The 6350-nt window shown below is 39.7% G+C and overlaps 1 pseudogene; it reads right to left on the bottom strand.

Moving 5' to 3' along the window:
* Positions 1-5198: 5198 nt before the first annotated feature.
* Positions 5199-5890, bottom strand: LOC138804559 (cytochrome c oxidase assembly factor 7 pseudogene; annotated as a pseudogene).
* Positions 5891-6350: the final 460 nt, after the last annotated feature.

Consider the following 6350-nt stretch of genomic DNA (forward strand, 5'->3'; position numbering starts at 1 on the left):
CCTCTCATTCTCTATCATGTGCTCATGGCTGCCCTTCTTCTCTCTTCAATTTGCCCTACTAGAAACAGTTACTTAGTGACCAAAAACATGGGCTCAACCCAGAAGGCAACTGGCAAAAAAGGAAAACAGGCATTTGGAATTAAACGTTTTATCCCAGGTCTCTCCACCGCCCCCCCCCCCCCCCCCATTGAACTCAGGTTCTCAGTATTGTACACTTGCAAAATGTACAGGGCAAAATGGAGGCAAGAGTTTGTGGCCAGTGTGCACATGACACATCACATAACTTCTCAGCTCCATAATCATGTGAGCCAATTCCTTCTAATTCCTCTGTCTCTGTTTCTGTCTCTGTCTCTCTGCCTCCCCCGGTAGCAACCCCCCCCCCCCCCCCCCCGCCTCCCCTCCCCCCCCCCTCCCGCCGTCTCTAGTTCCTATTGGTTCTGTTTCTCTGAAGCACCCTGACTAAATAATACATCTTGGTACCCTAACATTAATTGAATGATTAGTAAATATTTGTTTTTATTATCCTAATTATAGTCTTTTCAAACACCCAACTCTTGCACTTCTCATATCTGTACTGTACCTTTTATTATTTTTTTAAATTATAATCAGATTCATTGTTGTTGTCTTCCCTTCAGCTGTTTCTATGATTACTTTCTGCTCTTTCACTTACTTTTTAAAGTTGAACACTTAATTTTCTTTCTCTGTATGAGAAAACAAAACCATATATGTTTTGCTTTTTAGAGCTTTGTGTTCAGTTCACTATAGCTCTTCATTGTTCCATTAACAATCGTCAGTTATAGTTTTGATTTCCTCTTTGACTACAAGGCTATTAAAACTATCCCCTTTCTACTGTGGCTTCATTTTTATTTTCTTCTTTGTTTTTTCTTTTGTTATTAACTTCTAGTTTTGGTGCATTATGGTTTGAATTTATGCATTGTATTCTTTTTCTTTTGTAGAATTTAATGAGATTTTCTTTGTGGCCTAAGATAGGATCAAATACTGTAAATGTTCCTTAGCCATTGAAGTGAATATGTATTCTCCATTTGCTGGTGATCACATTTGATATAGCCTACAAAGTCAAAAGTTAATAATTTTTGACCCTTCTGTAGTCATATTTAGTATGCTTTTAATTTCCAACCTTTTTAGCCTTGTATATTTAATGATATAGTCAGTGCACATAGATGAATGGTTCTAATTTCATTTAGTTGTGCCACTTACCAATCTCTCTCTTAATCCTTTTTTTTTTTTTTTTGCTGTGAATTTTCCTTTGAAATTCATCCTATTTTCTAGTGCCTAGGGAAGTAGACTGTCCACCCCTTTCCCAGAATGTGGCCTACATTAGAGGAGTCTGATAAGACTCTGTTTCTATCCCAGCCATATTTATTTGCTCTGGAGATGAGCATCTGACCCCCATGAAGTCAATCAGAATCCTCCTCCAGTGCTGGAATGTCCACTAGTCGCTTTTGCTGATCTCTGAAAATTTCTAGACTTAAAGAGGTTTGTACTTGGTACTGCCTGTGTTTCAGCTATCTTCCCACAGGTAGGCTGGGAAGCAGAAGGCAAGAATTGCTGCAAGGTGGGAAGTTAAGTAGATGCCCAAGAGAGCTCAAGATGAGAGACAAGGAAAAGGGTCTGAATGGAATGGAGTCCCCAGTGTTGTTTTAGTCCTGACCCTCTGGAGTCATCCACGAACAGTGATTTCTGCTCTTTTTTCCTTTCAAACTTTTTTTTAATAATTAGAAGTTAGTTCATATTTTAGTCAACATATGCTATATGCACATATACACATATGCTATATATACACACACATGCATATTATTTATTAACCTCAGAAATATAAAATTTATATTTCTTCTGTAAGAAATAATCTCTTGCTTATTAATTTTCTCCCCATTTCTACCTCTTAGTGCCTCTTGATATATTGACATTTTAGATTCAGATTGTTGTTATAAATTTGTTTCTTACATTTCTATTACTTGAAAAATTCATGTCAATAACAATTTAGAAAATCAACTCCAATTTATTATCTAGTTTCTATTCCCTTCCAATTTGCTTATTCCATGGATGTAGCATTACTTTGAAGATATTTTTTCTGGATGCTTGAATAAATAGTCAAATTCTAAATGCTTCAATGCTTGAATGAATAGTCTAATTCTAAATGCTTCAATGTTAGAAAAATGTCTTTTAATTGCTATCACAAATGAATCATAGCTTTCTTGCTCTGAAAGTATTTCTTTTTGGAACTTTGTAACATTGTCTTTACCATATTTGTGTTTGTATTTAGAGTGTTAGAGGAGATGTCTGATTCTAGTTCATTCCTCTTTACCCTGATAGCTAAACTCCTCTACACTCAAGGATATAGAGGATTTTAAAGTTGATCTTAAATGTACTAAAATTTCAACTGGAGATATTTAAGTATGGCTCCTCCTTTATTAATAATGTTTGGTCCTCTACAGGACTTACATATCTATTAATTCCAGCTACTAAGGAGTTAGAAACAAGAGGATCCCAGTCGGAGGCCAGTCTGGACATAAAAAAAGAAGTAAAACTTTCTTTGAAAAATACTAAAAGTAAACAGGACTGGATGCATTGATAAATGGTAGAGTGTCTCTCTGCCTCGCAAACTGGAGACTTTGAAGGCCCAGTAATGAAGAAAAGATAACTGCTCATCTTTCATGCTTTCCTTTGGATCTATCTTTTTTTCTAGAATGATGAAAAGGAAGTTGTTTGAAGAGGTGGGTTTTGTTATCTAGGTTCGATGAAGCCAACAGATCAGGAGGTGACTGCCATTGAGGAGACAGTTTATTACTCACAGGTCTCAAGAGGAGAAGACTTCCACACCATGGGTATGTTGAGGGGTGCACACAGGAATTACCAGGGTTGCCCAGGAGGTATTAGGAGGAGATGAACCCTGGGAAAGAGGCTTCACTGTAGTTTTCATTGGGGAAAAAAATCGAGGCAGAGTAAGAAGGCCTAACATGGGCTAGTTTAAATCATTTTGGTAGCTTTGGAACAGAAGGGCTGTTGCTAGTGGCATGGAACATGGCTCCAAATAATTAGAGCAGGTAGATACTAGCCCAGAGTTTGAGTGTTCCATAAAGGAGATGGACAGGGTATAAGCTCTGGTTGTCTGATGTGCATATGGGAGTCCTGATTGATTTTTTTTCTGATAATATTCTAGTAAGAATATAGTTAAGAAAGTATTATTCTTGTTATAACACCTTGGTTTTTCCCTTCTCTTCTTAATCTTACCAGAGATTTGTATACTTCATTAGTTTTTGTTTACAACCACTTTTAACTTTGTTGTTCTCTTATCATTTTAATTGTTTCTTTTATTACTTTTAGGGTTTTTTCTTGTTGTTTGCTTTTGTTGGTTGTGGGACTTAAACTCAGGGTCTGAGCACAGTCCCTGAGCTCAAGGCTTAGTGCTCTACCACTTTGAGACATAGCTCTACTTCCAATTTTCTGGTGGTTAATTGGAAATAAGAGCCTCATGGAGGGGCTGGGAAGGTGGCTCAGTGGTAGAGCGCTTGCCTTGCATGCATTAGGCCCTGGGTTCGATTTCTCAGCACCACGTAAGCAGAAAAAAAAAGCTGAAAGTGGTGCTGTGGCTCAAGTGGTAGTGCACTAGCCTTGAGGTGAAGAGCTGAGGGACAGTGCCCAGGCCCAGAGTTCACGCCCCACGACCGGACCAAAGAAAGAAAGAAAGAAAGAAAGAAAGTCTCATGGACTTTCCTGGGTTAGCTTCAAACTGTGATCCTCAACTTTAAGCCTCCTGAGTAGCTAGGATTATAGGTGTGAGCCACCAGTGCCCAGATGGTTCTGTTATATATATTTCATTATCTCATATTTATTATTTCATTTTTCTCTGCTTCCTTTTGATCATTTTATCTTCAACTTCCTGAGTTAACTCCATAGTCTGAAATCTTTTTTTCATTTCTAGCACATGAATTTAGGTCTCAGCATGTCTTTCTTTGGTAGGGTTTTACTATGTTCTTGTGTCTCACCTCTTATCATTTTTCAATTCTAAATTGTCTATAGTTTATTATGTATTTCTTGCTTAAGTTATTTGGCAATGCAATTGTTTTGCTTGTTTCCAAATATATAGTTGTTTTTTTTGGGGGGTGGGGAGAAGTGCATTGATAGTTTTGAGGTATTTTGTGGTTGTCAGAACATTTGGTATATGTCCTCTTGAGAAGATATTTTTGGCATATAGTTCAAGTCAAATGTCATAAGTAACTGTATATATACATGAAAGGAGTGGATGTTTGGGGGGAGTGTAAAGCACTATATACCCATATTATATCAAGGTGTCTACAATTTGATTGCTGAAATATTGTTTTTTCAAATTGGTCAGAATAGTTTATTCACAGTTAAAAGAGTTCAGTTTCAAAAGCGAAGGAGGGAGTAACAATGCTTGATAAGAAATATACTCATTACCTTACTCATGTAACTGTAACCCCTCTGTACAGTAGCTTTACAATAAAAACTACATGAAAAAAAGTTCAGTTCCACCAGTGTGGTGACACATCCTTATAACGCCAGCGCTTGGAAGGCAGGGGCGAGAGAATGATAAGTTTGAGGCCAGTGTTACATACCAAGACTTGTCTCCAAAAGTTGCCCAGTCTCAGTGAGCAAAATCTGCCACAAAATCCTTGTTGGAGCCTTGCTGAAACTTATACGGGAAAAATCAGCTCCCCCTGCATGAGGAGCGGTGCCAGATGACCACCATGAGGTGTTACATTTTAACTGAACAGCTCTCCTAGAGGAAAGCAGGCTGGTTTCGCCTTCTTTAGCAACCTAGATGCCTAACAACCTTTCACCCTTTTAATAACCTTTAACCTTTATGCTACACAACCCTTCTCATTGCTGCAATAGAGGACCTGACTGTAAAGGCAAAAGGGAAGCCCACACCAATGATGTAAGTCAGCGGGTGGCAGTTGTGATGATTTAACTGTTCTTAACTCCTTTAAGACCTCTTTTATATAAATTAGGGTATTTTCTGATTTTCAAGCCCTTCCAGGATAATAAGGATGTTGGTGAATGCTGATTTTTTTCCAACTTTCTGTCCCCCCAATCCTCCAAATCTCTATGGCTTTCAAGTTTGCTCCATTTTTTCAGGACTCATTGTTTGAAAATTAAGCCCCATAAATGTGTATTTCTTCATAGAATATACCCTGGGAGGGGGCTAGGCCATGCTACCCAAATGTTAAGGGCTGGACTCGTTTATGTTGTTCTTTATGCAGCTGCTGGGCTCGATTTTTTAGCAACTCAGCCTTGGCCTCATCCTTTTCAACACTATCTCCCAGTTTATACATGTGGCTGGCATTGGCACAGGCCCACACATGGTCCAGGTCACAGGCCTTCAGTGAGTATTTACATGCCTGGCTCATGTCCTTGGGAAAGCCAGGGGTGCCCTGCAGGAACATAGCACTGAGGTTGAAGCAGCTGGAGGCATAGTTGCCATCACAGGCTCTTGTGTAATAGTCTCTGGCCTTTCTAGGTTGGGCTGGCCATCTTCATTGACCTGTCCATCATGGGCCAGGAGACCAGCATTGTGACATGCTTCCATAGACTTCTTTCTAGGTTTCTCCCACACCATTAGAAAGCAGTTTAAGGCAGCTTTCAGGTTCTGGGTCAGTCCACCTTTTCCAGTCATGTAATAGGCACCTAGTTTGTAGCAGCTTGCTATGTTTGTTCTTTCCAGAGTTGAACTTCAACACCTTGGCTGCCTCATCAACATTCTTCTAGATCACTTCAAATAGTCCACCAGCTGGCAGCAACCATCTGGGTCTTTCTCTTTGTAGCACTGGTCGTGGCACTCCACCTTCATGTTCTCTAGAAATAACTTCACCTGTTCCTCATCCTGGAAGGCCAGTGGTCCAGCCATGACTCCTGCTCTCCTCCACCCATGTTGTCCCGGCTGAAATATTTTTCAATCCTAGTAACATTGGACTGTATGATCTGTTCATTTCTGAGAGTGGGCTACTCTGTAGATTTGTCTGTTTCTCCTTTCGTGGAACCAGTCCCACAGTTTGACTCTACTCTGTTGTTACTTGCACTCAAAACATCGTTGCTATATTTTTTGATGGATAATTCCTCTGTGTGTGTGTGTGTGTGTGTGTGTGTGTGTATGTGTGTGTGTGTTTGTGTGTGTGCCTGTCCTGGGGCTTGAACTCAGGGCCTGGGGGCTATCCCTGAGCTTTTTTGCTCAAGGCTAATGCTCTACTACTTGAGCCACAGGTCTTCTTCTGGCTTTTTTTGGTAGTTATTTGGCAGTAAGAGTCTCATTGACTTTACTGCCCAGGTTGACTTTGAACCACAATCCTCAGGTATTGGCCTTATGAACA

Source organism: Dipodomys merriami, unplaced genomic scaffold (assembly GCF_024711535.1).
Source record: "Dipodomys merriami isolate MVZ:Mamm:240054 unplaced genomic scaffold, mDipMer1.0.p SCAF_37, whole genome shotgun sequence".
NCBI classification, from domain to species: domain Eukaryota; kingdom Metazoa; phylum Chordata; class Mammalia; order Rodentia; family Heteromyidae; genus Dipodomys; species Dipodomys merriami.